Genomic DNA, 12,679 nt, shown 5'->3' with positions numbered 1-12,679 from the left:
TTCCACATCCAACTAGCTGTTATGCCCTTTCAAATGTTCCTTGGAATTAGCTTTTAAATTGTGCCTTTCTATTTTATATCATTTATGTATGTTTTGAATAAAGAACACATTCATGTGGGTCAGAAATCAGACCTCTCTTAGAAGGCGTGCTTTGAGGTGTCTCACCCCACTCAACTCCTCATCCACCCCTCCAAGACAGAGGCGAGCCCCTCTATCGGTGGCTGCTTTCGTTAGTTTCTCATGTATCCCTCCAGTATTTCTGTATGTGGATACAAGCAAATAGTATATATATTCCCCCCTTTCTTTCACAAAAGGCAGTAAGTAAATGCTGCCTCTTTTCTGTTGTCATCTCTACAATCTTAATTCAAGGTCTCCTCCTCTCTCTGGGATACTATTGTGATAGGCTATGCTCTAACTGGTCCCGGGGTGAGGTAATCAACTGGGATGGTTAAAAGTGGCTCTGGAGAAGACTTCTAGGTTGGACTCCTGGGTCGTCTATTGACTGGATGTGTGGCCTTGGACAAGTGGCTTAGCCTTTCTGTGCCTCAGTTTCTCCATCTGTAAAATGGGATAATTACTGAACTCATTTCATACACTAGTAGGGTGGAATGAGACAGAATGCTAGTTGCTTAGAACAGTGAGTGGCACATGGCAAGCCATCAATAAATGTGAGCTGTTATTATCTTTTCTCCATTCCAACTTTCATTCTTGCTAGAATTATCTCAATAAAACATATTTCTTCCACCTCAAAAATATCTATTACCTACAGAATAAAATCCAAACACCTTAGCCCAGGTTTGGGCTAACGCCGTTGCATTGAAGGCATTTCAGGATCTGGCACAAAACTATCCCCCCTCCCCTGAGTCCCTCCATCCACCCAGCTGACACTCCAACCATACCATATGAGACACTGATTTCTAAGATGTCGCTTATTTCCAAAGCTCCTGAGCTTATGTCGCTTATTTCCAAAGCTTGGCTTATGCTGGTCTATCAGGATAGAATGCACTTTTCTCATTCTCTGCCTGTGGAAATGCTACAGATTTTAAAAATCCACATCAAATGCCATCTCATTCATGAAGCCTTCCGTGATTTGCCCACCCCCTCAGAACTAATCACTCCTTCCTCTGTACTGTTCCCAAAACTCTTTGTCTGTAGCTCTCCTTGGTTCTTAACCTTTTTCTGCCTTGAATTCTAGTTTGCATTTCCACTGCTTGGATTCTCCGGGTATAGCATCCCTGATCAGCAGCTGTCCTCCTCCCATTGGAACACTGGAACTGGGGAGTTTATCACAGCCTGAGACAGTCGAGTATTGCCCATGGGCATCAACCAATGTTAGAAAGTTTATCTCCACAGGGAGCTGAATTCTGCCTCTCTGAAGTCTTTCCAAGCACACACATATCTACACTCATTCCTTAAATATTTATCAAGCGCTGACTATGTACTAGATATTGGGGACACGAAACCAGACCCAGACTCTGTACTCATAGAACTTCTGCTGTCCAAGCACACAAATCAGTCAGTTCTGTGCTTTGTAACATGCTCTGATACATGGTTGAATTGGGCAAGGAACTGCCTGTCAGCTCCAGCCCACCAGAATCTCCTTCCTCTTTCCCCTTCCCTCCAATCCCCCTGCACACTGCTGGCCTTGGTGAGCCACGGAACCAGGAATGTGTTCTCAGCCACGGAAACAGAAATAGGTTCAGCAGATGTTGGGTTTCATAGGAGAATTGATGCCTCTTTATGCTGAGTTCAGAAGGCTGATGTCCTCCCAGATACTGATCAGGCCATACACCAGACATCAGAGGCCTGGAGTGGGGGCAGATCATCCATTGCTTGAGTATTGGCACAGGTGACTAGACACTGAAGGGTATTCGGGAATGTTTCTCAAGGAGGTGGAAGACACATTTTGGCATGATAACACAGGCACACTCATGCACATACACATGCATGCACACATGCACACATATGCTTGCAGTGTTACCTCCTTCAGATTCTGATGGTCTTTTCTCTACATTTTCCCCAATCAACAATTCAACCAAATATTTATTAAACATCAGCTATGTGTCCGATAGAGGAAACAAGACTAAAACACTGAAAACAATTGGAAATCAATCAATAGCTAAATAGGATACTATTAACTCATGTTGTCACCAGGGATAGGGCCATGAGGAGTCTGCTGTGGGCTGGAGACTTCAGGAAAAGTTTCATGGAAATCAGCCTGGGCCTTAAGGATGAGTAGGACCAGATTTGGGAGGTGTGGTGGGGGGGTGGGATTAGGAAAAACAGAGGTTGAAATTCACAAGATGCATGCTGAAAATGATGCGGTGGCTCTGCCATGCGGTGGGAGACAAGGCTGGCTGGGTGGGGTGTTTGAGCAACCTGGCCGAAGGCTTTGGACTTGGCTGCAGAGGCAGTACAGAGTCACTGTAGTTCCTAAGCAAGAGTGTTTGCCAGAAACCAGTGGTGACATTCGTGACATTGGGAGAAACTGTAGACTGGACAGCCACAGGGAGGCTTTGCAGTCACCAAGACCTGAGGGATGAGGGCCTGAACTAAGGGGGTGGCAGGAGAGGAGAGGAGAAGGGAATGACTTGAAGGAGGTGCCAGTGCCTACCAGGTAGCATCCTCCTCTCACCCCAAATGACCGGTGGGTCTGAGCTTATCACGCTGTTTGCTTCACTAGTGACATTGGCACAGGGAGAAGTGGCCAAGTGTCCTCACTAGGGGCTCACCTCCCCTGCTCCCGTGTGCTGTGCTTACCCTTCAAATAAGCGAAATAAGGGGTCCTCCTATGGTTTAGTGTAAGGACGAGAAAAGAGAGGCGTGCTCATGAGGACAGAGCAATCCTTTCTCTGTCAAAGAGCAGATTCTTGCCTGACCTGGTCTGGATTGTCTTTTATATTTAATTAGATCTCCGATTGAACCTTTTGGATAGCCAAATGGCAACAAGATGTAATGAGGTGTCAGGGTGAAAAGGGGAAGGGAAAACAATCTCCATTTATTCATTCATTCATTCATTCATTCATGCAACAAATATTTATTAAGCACCTACTCTGTCCTAGGCAATATACTGGGCTCTGAACATACGGTAATAAACAAGATAGCTACGTCTCTGCCCTGATGAGTCTCACATTCTAGCAGTAAAGTCAGATTGTAAGCAAATACAGATAATTACAATTGTGATCCGTGCTGTGAACAGTTTAGGGCATTATGAAAGTATATGTTGGGGGACCTTACCTAGCCCTGAGGAAGTGACTTTCAAGCTGGAATCAAAAGGAAGAAGAATTTGCTACATGAAAAATCAAAGAAACAAAAGAACAGCGTGTGTAAAGGCCCTGGGGTGGAAAGGAGCTATATCTATTGGAGAGACAGAGAAGTGCATTGTGGCTGGGCAGTGAGAACAAGAGGGAGAGAAGCCCCCAAAGCAGCTGGTGAGGCAGGAAAAGGAGCACGTTGTCCAAGGTCTTGAAAATACAATAGGAAGGATAAGGCGAGAGGAGAGGGGCCACCGAAGAACACATACTACTTATTTCGTAACACATTTCCAATCTGCAGTTGGATAACCAAGAATGGAATGGGTACAGGGAGTGGGGGCGGGAGGGAGGGAATGGAAATTATAGGACAGCAGAGACAGGCTGGCACCCAGGCATGAATCAATGTAAGACTTGCTACTTTAGTATTTATTTGTTTTAAAAATAAGACACCAGATTTCTAGTACTTCCAGGAATAGACACTGCTATATCTTGGTCTACATTGCTCCTGCAGCCTGCAATGTGCTCATCTTTTTATTTGAGCTGGACCTTTAAAAATTCTCCTCCCCTGAGCACCATTCCCTGGTCCACAGGCAAAATGGATGACCCTCTCTGTTCTCCCAAAGCCCGTCTCTGCATCGGCATCCACACTGCTCCACTGGGGTGGAAATTAGTCTGATATATGTCAAAGTTGCCCATTAGTGACAAGCTTTCTAAGGGTAGAAACCATGCTTCCATTACCTCGATACCACCCTATCGCCTCGCAGAGAGCATGTTGCACAAAAGTCTGAAAAATCAAAGGGCTGAATAAAACCTAAAAGGAGAGTTTTTCTGGTGTATACTGAGTTTGACACCATTAATAGCAGAAAGAGGAGGAGTTCAGTGCATTAGTAATGGGCTTACCATGGGCTGCCCCTATGCACAGGCAGAATCCAGAAGAATATATAAAACAGCCCATTTCTTCTGGTTCGTGTTGCGTCTTCCAATTTCTTTACAATCTGCAGAGAGTTGGGTGTCAGGGGTGGCCCATTCAGTCAGAATTTCTGGCTGCTTCCCCCCAGCCCCTCCGCCTAGGGAGGAAGGTATCAGCCCATTCCACCTGGACTTCCTCTTTCTTTTCCTCTTTCCCGTGACTCCTTCATCCTATAAGCCCTTCACTGAGATCTTTCTGTCTTTCTCCTCACCCTCTGCCAAGGCTCAGCAGACATTCAGTCATATCCAGCTTTCCCGTGGATGGGGCGGAGGTGGCGTTGGACCTTGCACGTGGGATGTCTACAAGGTGAGTAGATGTTCACGTGATCCCCTCCTCACGTGTTGGCTGTGTGTCTCTGTGCTAAAAGAATCTATCACCTCCGTTGCCTTGAGTCATATTTCTAAACGAGCCCAGCCTTTGTAGACGCTGTGTTCCAGGAAGAAGCGGGGGTGGGGGGTGGGGGCAGGATAAAGCCCATCACACTGGGCTTCGGATTTTTGGCTGATTACCTAGTCAGTTCCTATGCGGGAACCTGCTTCTGGTCCTCGGCAGAGACTGCGGTACATTTTCCTCTGTGTCCGTCATATCTGCCTGTGTTTCTGTATCCACAGATGGAAGAACCAGTCATGACTGTCCAAGGTCACCAGTGTGTGATCTTGAACGGCAGCAGGAGGGAGGGGTCAAGGGCAGTGAGTGGGCGGTCATGAGTATCACTTGCCTCATCCAAACTTTTATCAAGACTACTTACCAAGTACCTGATTGTCCAATCTGATTTTAATCTCCTTTTCCCATTTCTTCCTAGCCCCCTAGGGAACGAACAAATAACAAGGGAATGGTCTATAAAGGAAGAATTATGATGGTGAGAATTTCACTAAAGTGTTTAGCCCACATCTCCAAGTTTACAAAATCCAGGCCCTGGATTCGGCCCTGGACTGGGGTTCAGAGGACCTAGCATTTGTCCCCATAGCATCTTTATTAGCCAAGCAACCTGGGATGAGTCTAAAGCTGGAAGATCTTCCTGTTCTCGTCTGTCAAATTGGGCTGATGCTGTCAAAGTACCCGACGAGTCTGTCGGGGTCAAATAAAACGAAAGGCCGTGTGTGAAACATGAAAAGAAATGCTGCATTTATTCTCAGTTGAATCACATGTCCACCTCCAGACCGTGCCCCCACATCAGGCAGAGTTATAATGCACCAGGATTGCTCTTGGCTTCTCCAGAGAGAAGGTGGGGTGGCAGGTTCCCTCACTCCAGAAAGCGAGCTGCCACTGCCCTCTGGTGACAGTGTTCTGCCCCGACCTGGTGCTTATGTCCTCCGCTCTGGTGGATGGGGAGACCAGATCTTATTCTTGGCGGGACTGTTTCTGACCAATCCTTCCTCAAAAAAGCCTTGCCTCAAAATTCTCCATATTCCTCCTATGGGTGGTGACTGCTGCTCTTTTCTGTAGCGGTCTATGAACCAACAAGTATTTGTCAGGCGTCTACCATGGGGGTCAGTGTGCCAGGCACTGAGGTGACGCTCCTCCCCTCCTCCCACCTCCAACTGCTGACCCCTCCCCCTTAGAAGGGGACTTCTCGGACCAGTCATCCCCAGGATGTCAGCCTTCTGGAAACTTTCCAGGATGATTACTGAATCTCCTCCTCCCCCCTCCCCCGTGGAAAGGACCCAAGGGGACCACAGAGACTGTCTGCTAATCTTCTCTGTCCCCATAGTGCCCAGTGCAGGGCAGGCATTCTGGAAGGATTCATACATTGAGGAATTTGTCCACTGAGTGAATAGTTGACCTACACGAGTGCCTCCCCGGATAGACCCTGAGATTCTATAATCTGCATACATCTCTTTGAGTCATAGTGAAGAGGTTAAGAATCAGACATGACAGCAGACTTGGGATTGAATTTTGGGTGCTTTATTACTAGCAGTGTGATCCTAGGCAAGTTTATTAACACTTCTGAGCCTGTTTCTCATGCATAAAATGGGCATACGGGAATACTTTCCTCAACAAGAGGATCATAAGAATTAAATGAGATAATGTATGTGAAGTGCTTAGAAAATGATAAGCACTCAGGAAGAGGACCCTTTGGGGGCCTGACTCAGTTTGAGACACTGCAGGGACCGATACCGAGAGTAAAGTAGCTCAGGAGAGCTGGGTGGAGGCAGCAGATGGGGCCGGGGAAGCGGCAGTGTCTGTGTCGATGGGTGAGTGCGGGTGCGTGTGTGTGCCAGATGTCTGGGATAGAGGATTTCCAGGCACAGTGAGGTCTGAGCTTAAAATCCTAAGGTGTAGAGATGACAGATCCTCTCCCCTCTTGGGGTAACTGTCTTTTCGAGGAAGAGGAGTGGTCCTGAGCTCCTGAGCACTCTAGTACCCAGGGCAGTCCAGTGTATGCCCTAGTTATGGACTTAGTGATAAATGTGTGTGTGGGAGGACAGTGAAAGAAAAAACCTTTCCGTAATAATGGGTTTGAGAGGGTGACAGCCAGGACTCCTGAAGAGCTAGAATGATAGGACCTGGGAGCTAGACAGCATTCTGGGGATCCATCCACCCTCGGGTGCCCCTGGGGAAAGTAGCAGCAAGAAAACCCTTCATCCAGTAGTCCTCAACCTCACCACCTACTGAGGGCAGGTGAACCCCTTCTCCTTTTCCTCCCTAGTTCTCCCTTCCCCCCTTCCAGGCTTTCAGGAGGAGAAGGGCTCCTGAGGCTGCTAGCAGCATCTCCACCTCAATGTTCTCATCTGCTATTGTCCCTGAGATGGAACATTTAAATAATAGAAGTGACTATAAGTAGAAATCAGCAAAAATAATTTATTCCTGAGGAAGAAAACAATTGCTTGATTTAAACACCAGATCTCTTGTCTGACTGTTCCCAGTGCAATGGTCCAAATTTGACCTTCGGAGATGGATTGAAAGAAGCTTGTGGAGGGAGAGAATGCAGGCACGGTGGCTCTGGGGCAAGGTCTGTGGGCTGAGAACAATGTCCTGGCTCATCTCTGCAGTGCGTTGGGAACAGATACAATACACTCCGAATCCAAGGCTGGTCCTGCACTTCATATTGGAGGTGAGTCTGCAGCAGGGGGAGGGGAGCAGGCTGGCAGTGACACTCCATGTTATGGATTGTTTTGATCTCAACTTTCAGCGTTTCTCCCTCCCCACAACAGGTGGGAGGAAGCGGAGACAAAATGGTCTGCCCAGGCTTTCCAAAACCTTGGGGAAAGTGACCAGACTGAAGATTACAAAGAGGACAAGGGATCATCTTCTTGCAGTGGTGGCAAGGCCGGTGTACTTGGTAGCATTAGAAAATTATTGATTGATCCTGGGGTCTAGAGGACCTAAATTAACCTATTGAAAGGGTCATGTTTGGGGGCCAGGCCTGCAAGACGGGGTGTGGGAGAGAGAAGGGGAAGGAGAGATTTCTGCTGTTCTTCTCCTGGAGTAGGGCACAGCAGATTCCAGGGACAGAAGGAAAGAGCAGCAACAAAGGCGGACCCTGTTCCCTTTACAACCCTAGGAAGCTTTGGAAGTACCAGCCTTTGAAAGAAGGCCAGGCTAGTCATTGTGGACATTTTTCTGTAAGATAAGGTTGACCTTGTCATAACCTGTAACCCAGCTGGGAATGGAAGGAGTAGGGGCCAGGTGGAGCTCGTATCTGGAGAGGGTGGTGATGGGCAATGGCTGGTATGTCCAGCAAATTGTCGTATCTCGAAGTTCCCACAAGAGGTGATGGAGGCATCACAATAAGTGTGCAGAGAATAGCAGTAGGGTGTCTAGGAGAAGGCAGTATTCGAGACCGTCATTCCGTATGCTTTTGCATGGCCTATTTCCTCTGCCTTGAGTGTCCTCTCCTTTTCTGATTAGAAGATTACTGTGCTTCAAGACCAGCTTGCACCTCTCCTCCTCTATAAAATCCTCCATGACAAAATAATTCACACTCTCCAGTGTTTGGCAATAACTTATTCATTCTTCCATTATATTCAAAATTTTAAATTATTAAATTAATATATTTCGTTAAATTTTGAGCCCTTAGAGTAGATACTGTGTCTTTAAGTGCCTAGCATGTAGCAGCTAGTAATTTATTAAGTCATTCAACAAATATAAATTAGGATTCAGGAAGGCAGGATGGTAGGTGGCGTGGGGGTGGGATTTGGTGGCAGATATCAGGGCGAGACTCCAAACCCGGGGTGGGGGGTGGAAACAACAGCAAGGAAGTGCTCTTGTCCCAGAGGAATTGGGCACTGGGTGGAGTTTTAATGTGGGGGTCCCAGCACAGGAATCCAGGTTGGAAATGGGGTTCACGGGGGAGAATTGGTTGCAGGAACAAGGCAGGGACTCAGTCACAGAGTTGAGTCTTGGCCCTGAGAAAGGCAGGATGCTGACTGAGTCTCGTGAACATTGAACCAACATAGGCTTCTTAATGGAAGACAGTCCTAGTGTCCAAGCCCAGGATGGTGCTGAGTCTGCAGCCGGGGGCACAGGCTTGGAGGGGTCTCAGCTGCAGTTGGAGGACTGAGGGTGCCAGGATCCAACAAGTCGACAAGCAAGATTCCTGGACCATTGCTTTGTCTTCTTTTGTCCAAAAAGGGAACACAGGCATAGATACCCAGCCTTCTAACCCAGGGCAGTCAGCACTAGCTCACCGGATGGGATCTCAGGAGAATTGGCCTTGTGCCACCATTAGATATTAGACATTTTTTGCACAAAATTTGGAAGCAAAACTTGCAGAGACACTGATGCACCATCCACGCATGTACTACCTGTCCACATGTTCCACAGAGGCCACTCCTAGTTTTTAAACTCAAGGACTCTTCTGTGGCTTTTCTCTTCCCATGGAGAGCATCACAGTTTCTTGCTCAAGGGCAAGGTTCCTGGGAGAGATTCTGCTCCTATCCCATGGATTGGAGGAGGGTGTTTAGAGCTCTGGTGTGAAAAACATGTCTGTGGGTGGTGTTTAGTCAACACAAAAGCAACCAGAAAGTGAAGTGGAAAAGTCAATTAATCCTAAGTCTTAGAATAAAAACTGTTTAGGCCCTAGCACCCCTTTGCAAATTCTCATCTCATAGAAGAGGCTTTCATTCTAGATTTGAGTCCTTGTTGGGTAACTGCAGACAAATCTGAGCCTCAGTTTCTTATCTATAGAATGGGAAGAATAATATAATCTTGACGGCATGGGGTTCTTATGAGCATAGCGGATAGTTCCCATGGGGTCTACACAGCACCCTTTTTCCTTTCTGGGCTCACATTTCCACCCCTTTTAGCTGGGAAATGCTCATTTTCTTGTCATATGGCTCTAATGGGAGCCATGGTGTCTATGTAGAACCTACCCTTGGCCACAGTTGATGGGTCAAGTGGTGAGTTCAAGTAAATTCAGTTTAGTTTTGTCAAATGAACTTTGACAAGTGAACTTACTTCAAATTTATTTTAAAAATTATTTAAAAGTTTATAAATTTATAGAAAAATTCCTTTCAGATTTTCTGGGCTTTTTGTATTTTGGAATTTTAGATAATGGGTTGTGGAATTGTAGGTAGTTGAATCTAGGCATATTTTGATCATACATATCTATTTTCTCTACTAGAATGTGAATTTTTTCTTTTTGTGGGAGATTGGCCCTGGGCTAACATCCGTGCCCATCTTCCTCTACTTTATATGGGACGCCGCCACAGCATGGCTTGACACGTGGTACGTTGGTCTGCGCCTGGGATCCGAACCTGCGAACCCCGGGCTGCTGAAGTGGAGCGTGAGAACTTAACCGCTACGCCACCAGGCCGGCCCCCTTAGAATGTGAATTTTTTGAGGGCAAGAGTGAACACCTCCCCCGGGGGTCCCACAGTCCCCTCGAGTTCGGCATGTCTAAAACTGTACTTAAGCAGGAAGTGAGAAACATGAAGTAGGGAGTGCAAAGGGTTGGGGTGAAGTGGGGCTAAAAGACTGAACCTGATATCTTCTCCCCAGACCGGTTCCTCCGCCTGTATCCTGTGTTATCCTCTTAGTCATCCAACCTGGAAGCCTGAGTCCCTTGTGACCCCCACCCTCCCTCACCCTTCCACATCCAGGAAATCTCCAAGTCTTGCTCTTTAATTTCCTAAATATTTCTAGAATTTGCCCCTTCTTCTCTATTCCTTCCTGGTTTAACTTCATCATCTCTTGCCTGGATTTCAGTCAGAGTTCTGAATTGCTCTTATTTCCTCTAGTTTTGTCACTCTCTGTCTCCATTCTTCACTAGCTCTGCTAGAATGATCGATCTGCAATGTAAATCTGAACATGTCACTCTTGTTTAAAATCTGCCCGCGGCTCCCCATCGCTTGCAGGATCGAATCCCAGCTCTACGGCACAGCACAGATCTGGCTCAACTCCCTGCGTGCACCTTGCTGTTTCATGCTTCATGGACTTGACCGTGCTGGTGCTCTCCTTTTGCTTAGGATACCCATCCTCTATTTCTTCACTTTAAAATCCGACTCAAACTTGAACTCCTTGAGAAACCTTCTTTGGACTGAGCAAGGAGGGTCTCATGACACCCTATCACTCTGTTTATGTGCCTCTATCGCAAATATATGATTTTGTGTTGAAAATATCTTCTTAATGACTGTCTCTCCACCTAGACTACAAATTCTTTGAGAACAGAGACGATGTCATATTCATCTTTGTAACCTTAGTTCTTAGTAGGTGATTAGAACTGAGTAGATGCTTAAGAAATGCTGAATGTGAGAAAGACACACATCTGGGCTCACCTGGGAAACTGGTGAGGTGGACCTGCCAAAAGTCTATTTGCATGGAGGTGGAGTAGATCCTGGGAAAGAACCTCAATGTATGTCCACTGATGGGGTTCAGATACAACAGGCCAAGTCTTTGTAAACCAGAAAGATTGTTCTACAGAAGCCAACATGCAGGGGAGCCAAGGCGCCTTCTGGGAGAAGTCATTCTGAGGCATAAAGACATGATGAGCTTGATCCTGCGGAAGATGCCACTTGTTAGATGACAGGAATATAGCCTGGTGGTGGTCACTTGAAGTCCCCTTGTGCTGTGTGCTCTCCAGAAGAAAAAGTGATTCTAACTAAAACCAGAAAGGTTTGCTTCAGCAAACCCTGTAATGCATTAGGGCACAAACAGCCTCTTAACAGTGTTCCCTGAAGGGAAAAGAACCATTTCCAACCGACTACTCCTCATTTTCAAATTGGCTATGCACAGCAGCATTGGCACGGAGAAGATCAAGACATTTGTGGTGGTGTATGATGGATCAGCGATGGTCACCAGGCAAGAACTGCACGGCTCCAGAGAAAAGCAGGTGAAACCAGAGTGGCAGGTGATGAACCCCCGAGCATCTCCGAACAGCAGCCCTAGCGGGGATCGCCAGCCCAGCAGAGCTTCAATGGCTCTAGCAGACTAGACTTGCTCAAGGGCAGACATGGACCAGCCCCTGAGGCTTTACAGAAATACTTGGGGCAACTTTGGAGAAGGCTTTGAATTTGGCGTGAATTGGAGGGCTGAGGTGGAAGAGATGGGGACATATGGGCGATTACTCAGTGAGATGTCCAATCTATACCGATGGGCTAGAAAGCTGAAGAAATGAGATTTAAATATAATTAATGAATGATTTCTTTTTCTCTTTATACCCTGGACATTGGCATCCCCATCTGGCCTGACAGATGGGTTGGTGGCTGGGGGAGGGCATACCCTCTTGTTATGGGTTGAATTGTATCCCCTTCAAATTCATATGTTGAAGTCCTAACCTCCCCCCCCCCCCCCGCCCAGTATCTCAGAATGTGACCTCATTTGGAAATAAGGTCATTGCAGATGTAATTAAGATGGGCTCTAATCCAATATGACTGGTGCCCTTATAAAAAGGAGAAATTTGGATACAGACAGGCACATAGGGAATATACCATGTGAGGACAGCTTCGAGATTGTGATGGTGCCTCTACAGGCCGAGGAACACCAAGGCTTGCTGGCAACCCAGCAGAAACTAGGAGATAGGCATGGAACAAATTCCCCCTCAGAGCTCCCTGAAGGAACCAACTCTACTAACGCCTTGATTTTCGACATCTAGCCTCCAGAACCGTAAGACAGTGAATTTCTGTTGTTTATGCCACCCAGTCTGTGGTACTTTGTTACAGCAAACTAACACACTAATACAAACTAATACGCTAACACATCTCCACAGGGATGGTTAGGACTGAACTCTGTGGGGGATCCTTGTGCAGCTGGGCAGGGCTGTGGTAAGGAAGAATCAGGGTCAGCCTATCTTCCTTGCACACAGGCTGGAATGAGAGCTAGGGAAGATCCCAACTCTGCCTTTGCTACCCTCTCAAGATGTGGGTTTGCTGACAGTGTGAAATCCTCAATCCCCGATTTTCATTCTCAATCTAGAGTCCGAGCCCAGGGGGTGCCCTCCAGGCGCTGTGACACAACATGCTTTACATGTCAGAATTAGCTGAGAAAGGAGCTGTTATTGTGTATTTTTCAAAGC

The sequence above is a fragment of the Diceros bicornis genome, chromosome 4, assembly GCF_020826845.1.
Source record: "Diceros bicornis minor isolate mBicDic1 chromosome 4, mDicBic1.mat.cur, whole genome shotgun sequence".
In the NCBI taxonomy this organism is placed as follows: Eukaryota; Metazoa; Chordata; class Mammalia; order Perissodactyla; family Rhinocerotidae; genus Diceros; species Diceros bicornis.
Note: the sequence above shows the minus strand (reverse complement) of the source record.